Here is an 18536-nt window from a genome sequence, read left to right as displayed (position 1 = left end):
AGTGATGCCTTGCACCACCTGTGGATGTAGTCATAGTTTGGGTTTTATTTTGATTATATCAGTTTAATGAATGAAAAAATGAGCATGAAAGTTTAGTCTTGACCTTGTGATCTCAGCCACATCTCACAGTCTTCATCAGAGCCAAGACAACTCAGCCAATGACAGAATTCACTGATAAAGACAGTGAGAAGCAGAGTTACCTTTGGGACAGTTATTTCTTATGTCGTACTGCAGGGTTAAACCAAAGCACTATGCCCACCAACTGATAACAGATTACTTGTGAGTAATTAGTATTAGTAATGAGAATAATAGCAACAGCAATACCCAGTGCCAACTGCGACATGCTACATTTCATGGACATACGTTAGTACCAGAAATTGCATGATTGTAAGATGAGACAGTTTTTCATATCTGCTTTTGTGTCTTCACAAAGTAATCATGACAAACTGTTACTAACATAATGTTCCCAAACTATAAATTTTATTACTTTTTAAAGTGTATTTATTAATTTCTTTGTTTTCATTTAAAGTATCCAGCTGTATTATTAATTTCTCAACAAAGCACTTTAATCAACATATACATACATACATTTAGATGTTCTGTATAAACATAACACTTGATCATGTCCTCTCGTGGAATTTATTTCTTGACTTCAAAGTGCATCTGTAAATGTGGGAAAAACTTTAAGAAAGAAAAGCAATATTGTGATACTGCATTTTTATACACAGAATTGAACTTAATGACACTTTGCTCACATTTCAGTACTACTAAATTATTTAACACATATCATCTGATGTCTTGCATTTACGCATATTTTTATCTGCATGTTAGTTTATTTTATTCTTGTATCTTTATATTATTTTATGATCTTTCTTATTGTTTCTAACATGGGGGTTACAATGCAAATTTCATTGACATGTTATGCTCAGTGACAATAAAGATTGTTTGAAGCCACCAGCATTAACACCACCCACTTCACTGATGTGAGCTTTGCTTTTACAGCAAGGGATCCAAAAGTTTCCCCTTCCTCCAACTGGTAAAACAAAAGTTCATTCACCTAATAGTTGAAGCCTCCCGCTTCTTCTTCCATTCACTGTGAAGGGTGTCAGCTGGAGGTGTCTGTATCTGACAGAAATACAACACCCATTTCTTGGGTGCTCCCCCTGATGTTGACTCTTGATAGCTGACTGCACCTTCTCCGCTGTCATTAGTTCAGCCTAATTGCACCCATGTCCTCTCATTGGTTCAGGCAAACTCCACCCTCTCTTCTCTTATTCGGAATAAGGTCATTGTCAATCCTTTTTTGACACAAAATGTTGTCAAATTACTTTTACAACACATCAATGAGGCCCACTGTTGAACTGGGCCACTTATGTGAAAGCAAATAAGGGAAATATTTTAAGCTTGTGAAATAATGTTTAATTTCAAATTCGGCAGTTGTATATACCTTCCATGTGCATGAAAAAAAATGCATGCACATATAAAAAAAAGTTTGCAGCTGTAGAACTATTTTGTGCCTGTGTGAAAAAGTTTTGTGCACACACATAAGATTTACAAAAGCGTAAAAAGTTAAGTATGAGTTATAAGAATGAATATGGCCCTGTTTTCATGCTTGACTAGAAAATAATCAGCATTTTGCCCACTGTCTGGACAATCACCATTGCCCCTTGACCATCCAATTAACTGCCCAATCAGGCGGAAAAAGTTCCTAGTGTGTTCTGGACACAGGTGGGTTACTTATACATGCTAGAATGGAACATGGCAAAAGTTTTGCATCATGATTAACTAGATATATCAAGACATCATTAACTTTCTCTGCCCTGACAATAGCCTCTTACTTGGGATCGCTTCAGGAGTGATTAATGTGTGTTTCAGTCAGTCTAGTTGGTCTGACAACACAAGAGGTTGTTGTGTTGCTTCATTGGCAATTTAACATTAGCACTGACCGTATAAACTTAATATGCAAACTAAGTACCTCCAGGATGCACACCCAGCTGTCTTGATATATGTAGTTAACTACAATTAAAAAGTTTACTGCATGTTCTGTGCTAACGTGTAATTGACCCACCTGTGTCCCAGAAGAATTCCCCTCAGACTCCTCCATGTTGCTCATGCGTGAGATGGATAAAGGAACCAGAACACACAAGAACCTTTTGTGCCTCATGACAGTTCAACTTCCATGATTGGATGGTCAGTGAGCAATGCTGAGTGACGAGTAACTTGCAACATGCGGAGGGGTGGGGAAACACAAAAACATTTCTAGAGCTACAAAGCTTTTTGACACATATGCAAATTATATATGTGTGCACAAAACACTTGCACAAAATATTTCTATAGCTGCAAAACTTTTACTCTTGTACACATTCACAACTTGTATTTGTTACACTCAGACGTGCATGATATTTTTTTTCTACATGCAGGCAAAAGGTTATATACAACAGCAGGCTGTGAAATTGTTTGTGAATTACCCTTGTTACGTGTTCCTTCATTACCATGAACACATACTGTAGTTTATTTTGAATGAATTCCACATACACTGTCCTACTGCCCCAAATACTTACTAGAGCACCAAATTTGGATTAATCTGCCACTCTCCCCAACAAATGCACTATTACTTCCTATTTCAGTGATATTCGCTAAAAACTACAGTGATCAGCTGTTCTAGGAAATTAGCAAGTCTTTTTAAATAATAAATCTACATTTTTTCAAAGCACTTTTAAAGATTTAAATCTTCAGTAAAAATTGGGCTCAGGGCTGAGAACCACAGACAAGCTAGAGACCCAGTACTGGCGGGCTAACACATTGCTGGTTTTTGTCTTTTCATGGGATTTGTTAACAATAGAAAGAATGTTGAATATCTTGAAACATCTGTTTATGCAAAAATTTACTCAGGTACTGTATTTAAAGACAATTTTTAGGTACTCGTACTTGATTTGGGTATTTCCATTTCATGCTACTTTATATTTCTACACCACAAAATATTGTACTCACTCTTATGCTAAAGACAAACTGCAGTTGAGAGTATCCACATCTATTTTGAGCCATAGCCTTACTTTTAATATTTGGAAATCATTTCTATATTATTATCATTATTTTCTGAAGCCTCTTCTTATATTCTATATATGTGATTACATTTGTTTATCAATATTAGTTTTAATGAAGCAAGTAACCCAAAGAGAGACAGAGACCTCAGGACAGCAAGCAATATGCAGGTTGGCTGCTAGTCAGGTAGGCTGCAAACTTTTTTTTTTGTCACTCCAAACTCTCAAATAACTAACTTCAATATAACATACAAAATGTTTCTGTTGTTTAAGTAATACATTGTCTTGGTGCTCATCTCAAACCCACATCTCATCAGTCTGCTTTCTCGCTACCTCTTTTACTTCTGTTGTCTCTTTTTACAGGAAGTTGTGTGCCATGGATGCAACCATGAGTACCATTGGTTAGGAGGGCAAGAAATAGCATTGTGGCACCTTCCCTCGCGATTTAAGATTTAAAAGTTACCCAGTGTCTTGACATGGAGGAGTTGAGGAAAGGTCAGCTTTTCATTTCCACTCATGTACAAGAGTAGAAACCTAGAGATAACCAGTCCTGCTTGCTTTGATTCCCTCGTTCCAACTTAAGTTTGTAAAAGTACTTAAAGCAAATGTGGGAAAATTGTTGCAGTAAATGGCTTCCACATTCAATACAATATGAATTTAACAACTTAGTGAGACTTGAAAACAAGATGTGGAAACACATAAAAATGCCCTACTTCGTTGTGCGCCAGTCGAGTCGCAATGGAAGAAAATAACTGTTTAATAATAGACACGCAGAAGATTCAGGCCCATGAGAGTGACCCTGCTACTTTGATTGTCTTTTACCAAAACTGACCAAGGTGCTTATTCAGACATGTTAGATCACCATCAGACTAACGTAAAGGGATGCATGTCTCAAAGAAGCTAACCACTAGTCATTGGACACATAGCACCAACCCACCTGATCTGCTGCCTGTATCCCCAACAGGACATCCAACTCTTGTGATGTTCTTCTTCTTCCTCAAGGGAAGCTGTAGTTAGCAACCAGGAGTCACTCCACCCAGGCAGGAACACACTGGTTATGTTTATCATCAATTGTGTTTCAGTTCTGGAGGAGCTTGCAGTTTGTGTCTCATCACCTGTGGTGTCTTTTGATTCAAGTTCTGCCCTGGACAGTTTCCATGAATCTTCCCAGTGTGAGGGCTCGTCCTGTTTGATGATTACAACATACAGTTTTAATAACTGGTCAGTGGGGCAGATGGGTCAAAGAAAGAGCACTGTGGGAAGGTAAGGGCGGTTAAAAAAGGATGATTAAATGAGTAATGATGAAATTGAAGTGAAATCAGACGTGTGAGGGGGTGCACTGGTAGTGAGCATTATTATTATAACAACAATAATAGTGTATTGGTTTCAACTGACATGTGTCTTTGTGTCACTATCAATTTGTTTCTAATTAACCAAGAAAGTTGAAAGAACAAAAAAAAAGAAAAAGAAAACAACATTTGTAATGAATTTGATCCCCACCTGCTCCTCTAGTTGTTGCACTTTGTCAGATTTGTTGCTGAGATTTTGCTGGTAATCAGGCCAGATACAGTCCCAGTTCCGTTTCTGCTGTCTGAAGGCAAAGTTCATGATCTTCCAAGTGCCAGCCCAGACAGGGAGAGAAAAGTGTTCTACCTCAGTTTTGCTAACCAGTTTACTTTCAAATAAAATCTCCCACTGGAAGTGTTTCTTCTCAGAGCACTCCAACTGGGCAGGACACTTCACCTAGAAATGAGAAAAATAAAAACAACAGATGACTTGCAAAGTGTTATTTGGTTACTTGGTACCTAGTACCTAAGGACATTATTGTCTCACAATGCAATGCTTGATGGAGTATCAGCAAAAAATGTATTTTGAGAACTTATTGTCATGGTCACATGACATTTTTTTTTCTGTCTCTTCTTACTGGGTGGCTGTGGCCCAGGAGGAAGAGCAGATCATCCACCAATCAGAACGTCCGTGGTTTGATCCCTGGCATGTCGTTCTTTTTGGGCCAGAAACTGAATCCCAAATTGCTGTGTGTGAATGTGGCTTGTGTTGTAAAGCACTTTGAGTGGTCAACATAGACTACAGAGGTGGATTATAAATTCAGTCCATTTACCATCTTGTCTTGCTTTAATTATCTGTTTTACCACAATGGATGATGTTATGGTCCATTTTACCTTAACAGTGCAGCACCGTATTTGATTGCTAACATTTCATTGCTAACAAAGTAAAAAAGTAGTTAATAGCCAGTATTTAGTATTTTGTGTCACATGAAGTTGGACTCCCATTCTATTCATCCTGTTGAGTCTATTCAGAGTTAAATCACAAACACTAAAGGTTCTATATTTGAGATTTTCAGCCACTAGATGTTGCACTAGAGCACCAGCATCTTAGACCAATACTGTTTTCAACTCCAGTCTGCCATTTTGCAATACTGTGTGGGAGGTCACTCTCTTAGTCTCTTGATAAACATTGGGAGGGGAGGGCCAACATTTTCATGGGGAGGCACTCACATAGACAAAGCATGAACATGCGTCCGGTCCAGTTAACAAAGAAAAAGAACAGAGAAGACACAAATTGCAACTTCATTCTCTGCTAATGTGACGCACACAAAAGATTTGTGTCACCTCATCAAGGTATGATAATTAAGGTATAATAGTTAGATTTTTGTTTCAATCATTAGTAGGAAAGAAAGCAATGTTAATCTTTAAACCTGATAAAAAGTGCCACAGTTACCCACCAGCACTGAATAATATTTACATTTGAATGATATTTACTTTTATTATTCTGAGTTTTGACCACCAGAGTTGTATTGTAGTCCCACCTGCACATGCTATCATATGAAGTGACTTTGGGGTGTCGGGTCCAGGTTTTCCAGGACTCGTGGGAACCTTGTTGAAAGTGGCATGTTACAAATGAATGCATGAAGCAGCTTTTAATTGAGGCCATGATGGACATTAATATTTTGGTTGAACTTCTGTTTTTTTGTTAAACTAAATTAACTAAAAGAAAATACTGAAAGCTCAGTGTACAATTATTGGAGTGAGAAGGGAAGCAGTGCAGAGCCGGCTGGCCCAGCTATGCATTTGAGTCAGCAACACTGAAGAGTATGAGTGAAGCTAAGGCGGAAAGCTAGCCAAGCTCACCTTAGTTTCAAGTAAGGCCTGCATCCTTTTCTTGTGCTGGCAATCATGGACCAACCTTGACAGTCACTGGATGGACAAATCTGGATTTGGCAGATGCCAGAACTGTGTGCACCATAAAGTTTGGTGAAGGAAAAATGATTGTCTGGGATCCCTTAGTTCTAGTGAAGTAAAATCTTAATTCTACAGCACACAGTCATATTTAATATGTATGTATGTATGATGATGTACCTCCAACTTTGTTTGTTTGATCATTTCCTGTTGTGACATAACAATGCACAAAGGCTTAACACCCAACATCAGTGTTAAATGGTAAATGGACTGTATTTATATAGCACTTTTCTAGTCTGCTGACCACTCAAAGTGCTTTATAACACAAGTCTACATTTACCCATTCACACATGGTAGCTAGGCCACCATCTCATTATAAGCACTAACGCACTCATATACCGATGCACGGCATCGGGAGCAATTTGGGGTTCAGTATTTTGCCCAAGGATACTTTGACAGGGATCGAACCATCAACCCTCTGAGTCACCCCTGTCAGACCGTGTTAATGTTGTTGTGTCTGAATGGGAGTAAATCTCTACAGCCAGGTTCAGAAATCTATCTAAAAGTGTGAAACGAAAGAGTAGAGACTGTTAATGAGGTTTTGGAAAGATCATTTCAACTATCACAATGACTGTGATAGTAACAGTGTATAACTTGACAGCACTTGCCCAAACACATTTTCCCTGACTCACACACTTTACCTAAAACACAGCTGAAACCATATCTGAAAATGGACCAGTGGGCTGGGTTTTAGTGTCTTTTAATGTGAAGCCATCAGTTTGCGTCAGCCTCAGTACCTGTTTCCAGGAGAGACTCCATTTATGAGCAGGAGACACCCATTCAGACTCCGCTCTGTACACTTTTGGTTTGCACTTCCTGTTGTTAGTCAGCTCTATAGTTGTGAATCCTGGGACTCTTGTTTTCAACTCTTTGGCCTTCAGGTAAAGATACTTTGGAGGCTTCAGGCTCATCCAGGAATCTCTCCAGCACAGTCGGAACACATCTACCTCAACTTTGCGTTTTGGCCTGCGAGGTTTGGGCAAAGCTGTCTTCTTGGGAGAAGGTGGAGGAGGAGGCTCAGGTTTGGGCTTGGGAGGAGGTGGGACAATTTTGAATTTGATTTTTGGCTTGTTTTTTCCCTCTTCATCTCTACTGCTGGTGATCTTCTTGAAGTCTCCATTGGAAACAAGTGACCAGTGATAATTCCACTTTGAGAAAGATCTGCAGATTCAAAAAACAAATAAAAAAAGGTATAAAATCCACTCATATATTGTCAGAATGACACTGAGAAACATGGCTCTGACAAGTATAGACAAATCCAGAGGCTAATTCATGTTTTATGCTCTCATAAAACTAGTGCTGTAGAGTTCAACTCTACAGCACTAGCCTTTACTTTATGCCACAGGCTTTAGAAAAAAAATTACATCAGCTTACTGCTTTAGTCTGACTTACACAATGTGGATGTAAACGTGTTGTGTACTTTAGTAACCGAACAGGATATTACTGACCTCATAACTATCTCATTTAGAAAATCAAATCCATGATAACAATAAAACAGAGAATTAATATTGCACAGTTATTTTCCTAATGGTATGTCTAGGCTTTCTCCAAAAAACAGCAATTTATTAAGTTCATCTAGATAAATATCTACATACTCTGGTAATCTATGTTTAGGCAATTCTTGGGTATCTATATTCATATTTAGGCTATATTCATCAATTCAGACCCTGTGTAATATCATTATTTGCTCTGAATTCCTTGACTTTGCTGTAAATCACCTTCTAAAGTAGCATATACTCATTTTAAAAAGTTCATTGGCTATACAAAGTGCCAGTCATCTGCCCAATGCAATGCAAAAGAATAGAACAAGGCTTTTACTTTCAATGTGGACTCTGGTTGGCTCTTGTCAGCTGCATAGATGGAATAGAAGATAATAATTGGTCAAGTGAGGTGTCATTTGAAAGGTCAGAGTGCAGCACCCATCTGGGGACCAACACCTGCCTTACTGTAGTTATAACAGAGAAAATGTGGAAGGATAGCATTTCTGCCAGCAAGAAATGATAAAATAGCTTTTCCTGGATTAATATATTGTTTTGAAGTAATATTTTTCTGGATTGGATCATTTGGACCTTTGCCAATGTAACCAGACCATTCTTGTCAGTGTAATCAATTGTTGGATTACAGTAAGGCTTAATCAGTGAGTTTCCTCGATTTTATAATCGATTGTTTTCCTTGTTGGTGGCAATGATTGTACCTGCTGTTTTAATTGTGTCTTTAAACGGTTTGCATCAGTCAATTCTTGAGAATTTTAGCATTCCAATCATGTATGGAATGAGTACAAACTTGAATGAGCATTTGAGTCAATAGACAGGCAGACCATTTAACACTCCTGTGTATGTCTGTCTATCTCCAACCCAGTTTAGATGAAACCATACCCACTTCGGCATCATGAAAGCCTTGACAGTGTCACAGTGTCTTCGGTCTCTTACCTGCTGCCATTTCATTCATCTGTTCCCCTGCCAGCCAGTACTTTTACACTCTTGATCCCCTTCCCACCTGTCCACTCACCTGATCCTCATTCCCAATCAGCCCAGTATTTATACTGCTCTCTCACACACTCTCAGTGCCAGATTGTTCTTCGCCTTCAGATACAGAGAGACTTTAATTTGAACATTGAGCCGTAATGGAGAACGTTTGAGTCAAAAATAGAAGCTATATTGTCTGTGAAGATTCTCATTCACCCAGGTCATGGTACTTCTAAGTGCTTTCAAAAGGGAACTGGACTTGCTTGTGCTTCTAGAAGACATTTTGCCTCTCATCCAAGAGGTTTCTTCAGTTCTAACTGACTGGTACAATGTCTCAGGTATTTTCTCCTCCTGAAGGATCAATCATGTGAGTCGTTTTGGTCACATGGGCCATGGCTACAGAGGCTATATTATGTGTTGCTCTGGTTGCGTCTGTTTTTCTTGAAGTTGGTTTGTACAACAAATGGCTAGCAGTGGTACTGATACAGAGGATTGTGATCTATAGTTTCCTGGTAAACAAATAGACCTCTTGAACTGTCAGAGTTCCTCCTATCCAATTTGCTCCACTCCTTTTTGGAGTTGCCCTTCACTGCCAGACTCTCTCTGGGGTAGATGAAGGGACAGACCTGATACCCACAGAGTGGGCTGCAAACGGCCTGCCCCATCCGCGAGCACCTCTTCACCTCGTTCGCTAGGGAGCGACTAAAACCTGCCCAATCTTCCAGGCTGTTCAGAGGACCCATCTTACCTGGTCTGCTCTAAAAACAAACCATGTAATGCTGCCACCAAAACCAAGTAAAGTTAGTCAACACTATTGTTTTTCCAAGCTCAATGTGTGGAGGGGCAGCCTGCCCTGTGGGTATCCAGCCTGTCTGCTCTGTCTAGCCCAGAGACACAGTCGTGATAGCCAAAGACGTTGGTGTGTTTACCGTGGTTACTACAGCTCACAATCCACTGAATAAGCACTGACGCTGGCTGGTTGTTCTACAACCCAACCACAAGAAAAGCACAGACACAACAGAGAATTCATCATCTGTGCTTGACTTAAATTGTTAACTCATAGGCCTACAGAGTTAAAATTTCCTATTACTCTCTAACACACTGATAAACAGTAATGTTAAGTTCAGAATGTATAGGGCCTAGTTATTATGTGCAATAGCCTCTGTTCCTCTGTGATTACAAACATCCAAATGCTATTTCAAATTCACTATTGCTGTGCAAAAAACACTTTAGATTTTTCTTTTAAACTTGCTGCACAAAGGATACCTTATTTTTTAGATTTTTAAAGTGTTTAAATTCTTTTTGTCATTGCCTATGTGCAGAGTTGTGATTTATTGTTCTTATTTGCACCTCCCACACCCCCCAAATTTCTCCAGTGTGAGATTAATAAAGTCTTATCTAATCTAATCAAATTCAGTGTAGCATGTTTCCAATTACAGCACTGGAGGAGGAACAACCCTTTGGAACAGAGTTTCCACGGGAACACAGTCATCAGGGCATTTGTCATATGGAAGTCGTCGTAAACCGGATTAGAAAAATGATAAATGCAGACGGGGCACTGCAACAGTAATGGTGGCTGATCTGCTACTACCTAAAATCCAGACTTGTCTAGATTGTAGAACACAGGGTTACCAGGTCCCGAAAAACTGTCCAGTCTGACCTGCTTAAAATGCTGAAATGATGGATTTGCCAGTTCAAGTGTCAAACCAGCTTCCTGAGGCCAAACCTCTAGGGTTATTAACTGAGGTTTGACTACATTGAACATGTAACAAACTTGCATGTTGCTACTTTTTGAATTGAGATGCACTGCATTTACCAAGCACACAAAAGTGATGACATTTTCTCGTAATTTTGACTTAGCATCTTGTAGTTTCGAAAAAGGGTTAGGGTTACAGTAGTTGTGGTTTACTGTGGTACTTAAAAGGAATGGAGCCATCGTTAACAATATGGCAAAGGATAACAGACAAAATTAGGACTCCGGAGAGTCTATATCCTTGCTGAAGTCAGCTACTAATCTGGTCAATGATAAGCCAACACTGGTAACTTGGAGGTCAGTGGTGTAGAAATGAGAAGCCTACAATTTATTCAATGTGGTCGTAATAAGTTAATTTGTGCCGGTTGTTGACTGGCTCAATAGACTTCCTATGTTTTTTGTGACATTTATTGGCAAAGAAAACTGTAGGTTACAGTACTATAATGCAGTTTTAGGCAAACCCTGCTGTACCAGATCTGTCTCAGACATAATCAGTTGAATTGTAGATTATAACTCATAGAGAATGGGCAACTTGACAGCTGGGCTTGAATGGGTAAACTTACTGATGCAATGTAAATGTGATGATGCGATGAAGTTTCTACATCTCCTTCTTTAGTCTTTCCTCTTGCAACATTGCTGTCTGTAACAACATAATTTTCCTTCTGCAGGATCAGTAAACTTATATCTTATCTTAAATGTCAGAATCAGAGTCAGAAATACTTGATCCTAGGGGGAATCGGGGGTAGGGTCACTTTACAGTTGCTCTATTTTAGAATAGAGCGAGAGAAGACTGGAATTGAACCCAGGCCACTGTCGTGACGACTAATAAATAGTACATGCTCTACCAGGTGAGCTACCAAGGCACCCCATCTTTGATTTTTAATATGATTGTAGCCACAGTGTTGGAATATTTTCATGCTCCTTTCTGTGCGGTCTGGTGCTAAAGTTTTGTTCACTGTTTTTATTCACCTTACAATTTTGATATAACAAATCATCACACATTCTCACAGTTTATGGGAGCTTTTCTCCTTCCATTCAGCCTCCTGTTTGCACTGGTCCGCCATGCTTTGAGCTCTCTCCTCCCATTGGTCTCTCAGTGGCCCGTTGCTGAATGATCTCCGCTCCTCCTTTTTTGACAACATTCTGTTTCACAAAAGCAACCCACAAACAAGCATTAGCCATCAGAAACCATAACAAGCATGCCACTCATGACCATTAAATTGCATTTCTACAGCTTAACTTGTGTTTGTGGTGTGTTCAGTTGCTGGTGAAGAATTTCGAGACATCTGATACTTGATGGTCACTTGCTGGACATCATTGTGTTAACATGCTTTACTAGCACAGGTTTCCTCTGTCCTTTAAGGATACTGTTCATCAGCTGAATGTGCATGGCCACAACTCCCAATAGGAGATAAACACACCACAACACAACAAGGGTCAGCTTGTACCAACAAGCAACCTTATTGCTTACCATGTTTCAATTGGTTTTATTTCCCTCACAGGTTCAGTTGAATTTACTACAGTGCAAGCATCAACTTGTAGAGATATCAGGCATCTTTAAGTAATCCATCACAATATGGCAGCAACTATTATTTTCATGAATAATTAATCCTCTGTTAAGTATATGAAAACTCAAAACATTTACAAAAAATGCTCATCATAATTTCCCACAGCCCATAGGGACATCTTTAAAGAGTTCAAACACTGACTGTAGACACAAATAGTTATTTTTTAATTAAAATAATGGTACTGTATACAGTATACTTCAAACTAAATATATCAATCTGAACAAATGATGTTAATATTTTAATTTAAGTTGTTCAACCAAGAAGAACACCATTGCGTTCAATATATAAATAAAAAGAAATGTTATTCTTCTCTGGACATGTGTCATATTCATTTTCTGACCCTTGCTTTCAAGATTTTCTCCACAAATATCCTTCTAGTCAGACATATGAAACATTAAACATACACTACCAGTCAAAAGTTTAGACACACCTTATCACTCAATGGTTTTTCTTTATTTTCATTACTCTCTACATTGTAGATTCATACTGAAGACTGTTATGTCTCGTCGGGTCTGTTGAGGTGTTGTTCACTGTTGTCTGGTCTGTGTCTTGCACTTCCTGTCTTATTGTGAAAACTAATTCTCCTCTCGTTTCAGGCCCTTGACTTCCTGGTGTTTCTGATTGTCTGATTGTCTGCCCCGCCCTGATTGTCTCCACTTGTTCCTTGTTACCTCGTGTATATAATGTCTGCGTTTTCCCCTGTCCTGTGCCAGATTGTCTCGTGCCAACCCTGTGTTACACGTCAGTCCAGCATTTGTCTTTGTGAAATTTCCACGTTAGTAAAAGAGTCTTGTTTTTGGTTTTGCCTACAGAGAATATCCTTAGCGCTTTTTGTTGTACTTTGTGTTTCTTTGTACTTTGCTTTTTTGACTTCCTTCGTTCCATTTTTGTGAAAGCTTTTGAGTTCTGCAATAAATCGGCCTGAATCCTTTTATTGCGAAAGAAGTGTTGTGCATGTGAGTCCAGTACTTTTGAGCCTTGCCAGCATCACAAAGACATCAAACACATATGAATATGAAATATGAAATTATTTAGTTAACAAAAAAGGGTTAAACAAACCATATGTTTTATATTTTAGATTCTTCAAAGTAGCCACTTTTCACCTCAGGAGGTACAGTGGTCGTCCAATTATCAGAAGGTTAGTGGTTCAATCCCTGGCCTCGGCAGTCTACATGTCGAAGTATCCTTGAGCAAGATACTGAACCCAAAGTTGCTTCCGATGCGGTGCATCGGTGTGTTGGTGCTCGTAAAGAGCAGGTGGCCTAGCTACCATTTAAGACTAGAAAATACAGTCCATTTACCTTTTGCTTTGATGACTCACACTCTTGGCATTCTCTTAATAAGCTTCATGAGGCAGTCACCTGAACTGGTTTTCAATTTACAGGTGTGATATGTCAAGAGTTAATTTGTGGGATTTCTTTCCTGCTTAATGTTTTTTGAGACCATCAGTTGTGTTGTGTGGAAGTAGGGTTGGTAATCGACCTATGACTATTGTTATAATCCATATTATGGCAAGAACCACTCAGCTAAGTAAAGAGAAACAACAATCAGAAACTGTAAATTAACAGCACCTCAGATTAGAGCCCACAGAAATGCTTCACAGAGATCAAGTAGCAGGCACATCTCAACATCAACTTTTCAGAGGAGACTGCATGAATCAGGTCGAATAGCTGCAAAGAAACCACTACGGAGGAAGAACAACAAGAAAAAGAGACTTGTTTGGTCAAGAAACAAAAGAAATGGACATTAGACCAGTGGAAATCTGTACTTTGGTCTGATAAATCCAAATTTGAGATTTTTGGTTCCGTCCGCCATGTCTTTGTGAGATGCAGAAAAGGTGAGCGGATTGTTTCAACATGTCCGGTTCCCGCCATGAATCATGGAGAATGTGATGGTGTGGGGGTGCTTTGCTGGTGACACTGTTGGTGATTTATTCAAAGTTCAAGGCACACCTAACCAGCATGGCACAGCATTCTGCAGTGACTTGCCATCCCATCTGGTTTGCGCTTAGTTGGACCATCATTTGTTTTTCAACGGGACAATGACCCCAAACACACCTCCAGGCTGTGTCAGGGCTATTTGACCAAGAAGGAGAGTGATGGAGTGCTGCAGCAGATGACCTGGCCTCCACAATCACCTGACCTAAACCCGACTGAGAAGGTTTGGGATGAGTTGGACCGCAGAGTGAAGGCAAAGCAGCCAACAAGTGCTCAGCACCTCTGGGAACTCCTTCAAGACTGTTGGAAAACCATTTCAAGTGACTGCCTCAGGAAGCTGATTAAGAGAATGCCAAGAATGTGAAAAGCTGTCATCAAAGCAAAAGGTGGCTACTTCGAGGAATCTAAAATATAAAACATATTCTGGTTTGTTTAAGACATTTTTGCTTGCTACATAATTCCAAATGTCTTCCAGTTCTCAGAGCAGTGTCTTGCTGAAGACTGACTCGTCAAACTGGGACACAAGATGACAGCCATCGCTCTATAATTAAACATAGCTCAACAGTGTACTTTAAGGAGAAACATCCACAAAAAACACCACTTCACTCAGTCCATAAAGATGAAAGACTTGAGTTAAGGTTAGGTTTAGGTGAAGATTAAGGTAAGGGCTAGGGTTAAGCAAGTAGTGATTATGGTTATGGTTAGGATTAGATTAAGTCTACAGGAAATTAATGTTAGTCTATATAATAGACGCCTAAAGGGACAGTTCACTCCAAAATCAACAATACTGTTTTATTCTAACCTTTAATGCTATTTATCCATCTAGATAGTTTTGAGGTGAGTTGCAAAGTTCTGGAGATATCAGTTGCCTCTCGAATATAATACAACTAGATTGCACTAGGTTTATATTGCTCAAAGCAGCAAAGAAATGCATTTAAGTATGACTCAGTGACTCAAGATAACCCACAGACCTTGTTGTTGACATGTAGAAACTAGAATCTATCAAATTACACCTGCCAACCTTATTACTTCAGAAGGAAGCATGCACCTACGACTTACACCCCAGTAAGACATTGCTAGTTTGTGGAGATTAGGTTATAGCTAAGTGATAATGCTAGATAACAATACAGTTTGTGCTGTCACAAGCATAAGCCTCTCATCCGGGAGTAGATGCACGCGTCCTCCCATGCAGTGATGAAGCTGGTGGTTGTAGTTCACTGGAAAGAAAGTTACGGTAGCCCTGAGGGTTAAAGCGCAACAACATTTCAGAAAACACAATGACTTTTCACAAAACACAACAGCCTTGCACAGAACACAATTCAGAAAACACAGAATACAATGATATTTCATAACACACATTTCAAAAAACACAACAGTTCACAAATGAAAACATTTCACAAAATGCAATGATGTTTTGCAAAAAAATTATATTTCACAAAACACAACAACATTTCACTAAACACATTTCACAAAACCCAACAATTCACAAAAAACAGCATTCCACAGAACATGACTTTTCACAAAACACTACATTTCACAAAAATTATTGACTTTTTTGTGACTGGACAGAACCAAAATCTTTGGTGTTCAGTTCAGAGAGACCAGGGTAGACCTGAGTTTGAATTTTGCCACCTGCCTGCTCTACTCTGATGCATTTGTGGGTAACTGTGTTCCTACATTTATCTGCTGAATAAAGACTGTTAATACTACGACCTGGTTCATTTGTGCTGCTATTGGGTTCACTTTACACCCGTTACGTGCTTCTCTGGCATACCACTTCCGGCAGTGTCTGTTTTTCCAGTGTTGTTAGGATGAAAGAAAATCCACTTCCCGATGGGGAGTGGCTTGACATTCCGCATCATTGATGATCATCATTCCAGCTGTTGTAAATTGCAGATAAGAAATCACAGATATAGATGCAAAAGCCCAAACATTTATATGTTTGGGCTTTCGCCCAACATATGTATGTCTAGGTGACCTACATTGCAAGTCAAGGTCTACTATGTGAAAGTAAATAAAACTAGAAATGGTTTATATGCAATTTGAAAGTAAGGCTGCAGTGACTTTTTTTACCTGCAGTGAATTGGGAGCGCTGTCTGTCTTGTGTAACACAAAGCTTCTGTTTCATCCCAACTGGATATACTCCTCATACCAGCTGCAATGCCTGTTCATTCAGTCATTTTACACTCTGTAGCCAATGTACCTGCAGGTTGTGGCCCTAGACCTACAAGTTTTCTGCTGATCAGGGTCAAAGAGAGAACAAGAATAAATGAATGTGAAGATTGAAAAACTGAAGGGCACAGCATTAACATGGATATTCTAATGTGGTCATGCTCTAACAGAATTTCCTTGACAAGCTATACATGTTGATTTATTATAAAATAGCAATCACTCATAAAAAGGGACAAGGGTTACATCAAGAGATAACTGCAACAAGATTCTTCCAACCAGGCTGCCACATCTCTGCTGCGCTGAACCCAGCATCCATTCAAACACACCTGGCGGTTCAGTCAATTAGTCTCAAATCCCATTCACAGTATGAATGCCTCCAGAAATATTGACAGATTACTCAAGGAATCTCCTCTACAGTGATGGCAGCTGCCATAGCAGGTCAGGGCCCTCTCAGCCTGCCACCAGAAGGGCCACTCTTGTGAAAGTGGCGGTGGTATCCACAAAACTGAGTTGAAAAACTATAGAAGCTGCCAGGAGTACTATGCAATAGAAACACGAAACGTCAACTGAACTGTTGTCAGGTTCTGTCCAAGCACAAACAAGGTTGTAATTTCATAACTAGGTCTTGAGACAACAAGAGACATTGCAATTGAGATTTTCATTTGTTTTTTTCTGTTGTTTCGAGCAATACAATTCAAGATAAAATAGACATCTCTACAGCCGCTATCTCCAGAGATCTGCAGTTCACTCCAAAACAATCTAGACCAGGGGTTGGCAACCTATACCACTCAAGAGCCATTTGGACTATTTTCCCACAGTAAAGAAAACACTGGGAGCCACAAAACCCTTCTGACATTCAAAATGAAATAACACTGCAAACAACGCCTATATGTTATGTATAAACTATAATGTGATGCATTTATGAAATCAATGAACGACTGCAGAGAAAACTGAATTACATTTCTGCATGCAACAAAAGGAAGGTTACTTTCAAGTAAAATACTCAGCGTCTATTTGAGTCCTTCTTGTATTTATGAAAAAAATGCCGAACTTAAATTATCCACTGGCAGGAAACCAAAAATGTGTTCTCTCTCTGTGTGCCATCAACCTTTTATTGGTACATGCAGTCAGCTGTTAACCTGAATAATAAAAGGACTATTTCACTGAACAACGAAAAACATGAATATATGCAAGGTAATAGGCAATTAAAGTATTTACTTGGTTAATGTGATATCTGCTCCAGAACCTCAGCGCACAGCGTCTGCACATCAGGGCTGTATGCTGTCACCTTCATCTTTACACAGGATCATAAGCTGTCATCTGTGAGGCGTGTGCGATGTTTGTTTAAAAACGAACAAACTAAAATGAAATACCTTTTAATTAAATACTCATTATTGTCAAAAGCCACAGGGAGCCGCATTAGAGGGATGAAAGATCTAGATGGAAAAAACGTGTTAGGACTAAGAGGAATAAATGTATTTTTGATTTTGGGGTGAACTGTCCCTTTAAGAAAGTACTCCACCAATTTATTACTGCACTCCCTCAACAATGTCCCGCTCACAGAAGACAGCTGTGAAAAACTGATTAAAAGCAGCAGAACCACAGATCATCTTTCTTATTCCACACATTTTCTTCCTTGTCAAAACACGTTGCCTGTTATTCTCAATGCAATTCCACTGCCGACAGTTCGGTTAGAGATGGAGACTGCAGTGACATCATCGATAATCCCAGTTAAGGCTTTATACAACTGTTTTCACATATGCAGTAGTACACTGCAACACCTGTAAACTGACTTTGATGTGTAAAATCATTTTCAGGTTCAGTAAATCCAGAGAAATAACTAAAACAATACTGACTTACCTTATGTCTTTGTGTCCCTCTCACAGTCTGCCTGTCTCTCTGTTTACGTCCCCTGCCGTAACCAATAACAGTATACATTAAGCTGAACCACAGTATATGTCCACTGTCTGTCTCTATCTCTCAGCCTGTTTCTAATCTTTACAGTTGCTACAAAGGTACCTGTCTGTCTCTCTGCCTGTCTGTCTGTCTGTCACTCTCTGTCTGTCTTCAGTCTCTGCCAGTATCTTTTATCAGCTTACACATGCTCTGTTGTGAGCAGGCTTCACCCTCTTTGCTATTTTTACATCATACGTTGACAGATCCAGAGCTGCAGCTCTAAATTTAGTGTCGGAGTGAGGCAAACCTGAGGAGAGCAGCCAGCAGCCTGGAAATGCAGAGTGATTTAATTTGAGTGAAAACACTTGAGTGAAATCAATATGTATTCAACAGGTGCATTATCAAAAACAAACAGGGTAGCTGTAGGCATGCCTGAGCAGAAATCAG

General features: G+C 39.3%; 1 long non-coding RNA gene across 1 annotated transcript; it reads right to left on the bottom strand.

Annotated features, from left to right (window-relative positions):
* Positions 1–7365: 7365 nt before the first annotated feature.
* LOC121622761 lies at positions 7366–18187 on the bottom strand. Its single transcript, XR_006007802.1, has 3 exons — positions 18054–18187; positions 11525–11659; positions 7366–7459 (listed from the first exon to the last, which is right to left on the bottom strand). It is a non-coding gene; the product is annotated as an uncharacterized LOC121622761 (long non-coding RNA).
* Positions 18188–18536: the final 349 nt, after the last annotated feature.

This window comes from Chelmon rostratus, chromosome 19 (genome assembly GCF_017976325.1).
Source record: "Chelmon rostratus isolate fCheRos1 chromosome 19, fCheRos1.pri, whole genome shotgun sequence".
NCBI lineage: Eukaryota > Metazoa > Chordata > Actinopteri > Chaetodontiformes > Chaetodontidae > Chelmon > Chelmon rostratus.
The sequence above is the reverse complement of the archived record's forward strand: the minus strand, read 5'-3'. Positions and strand labels throughout refer to the sequence as shown.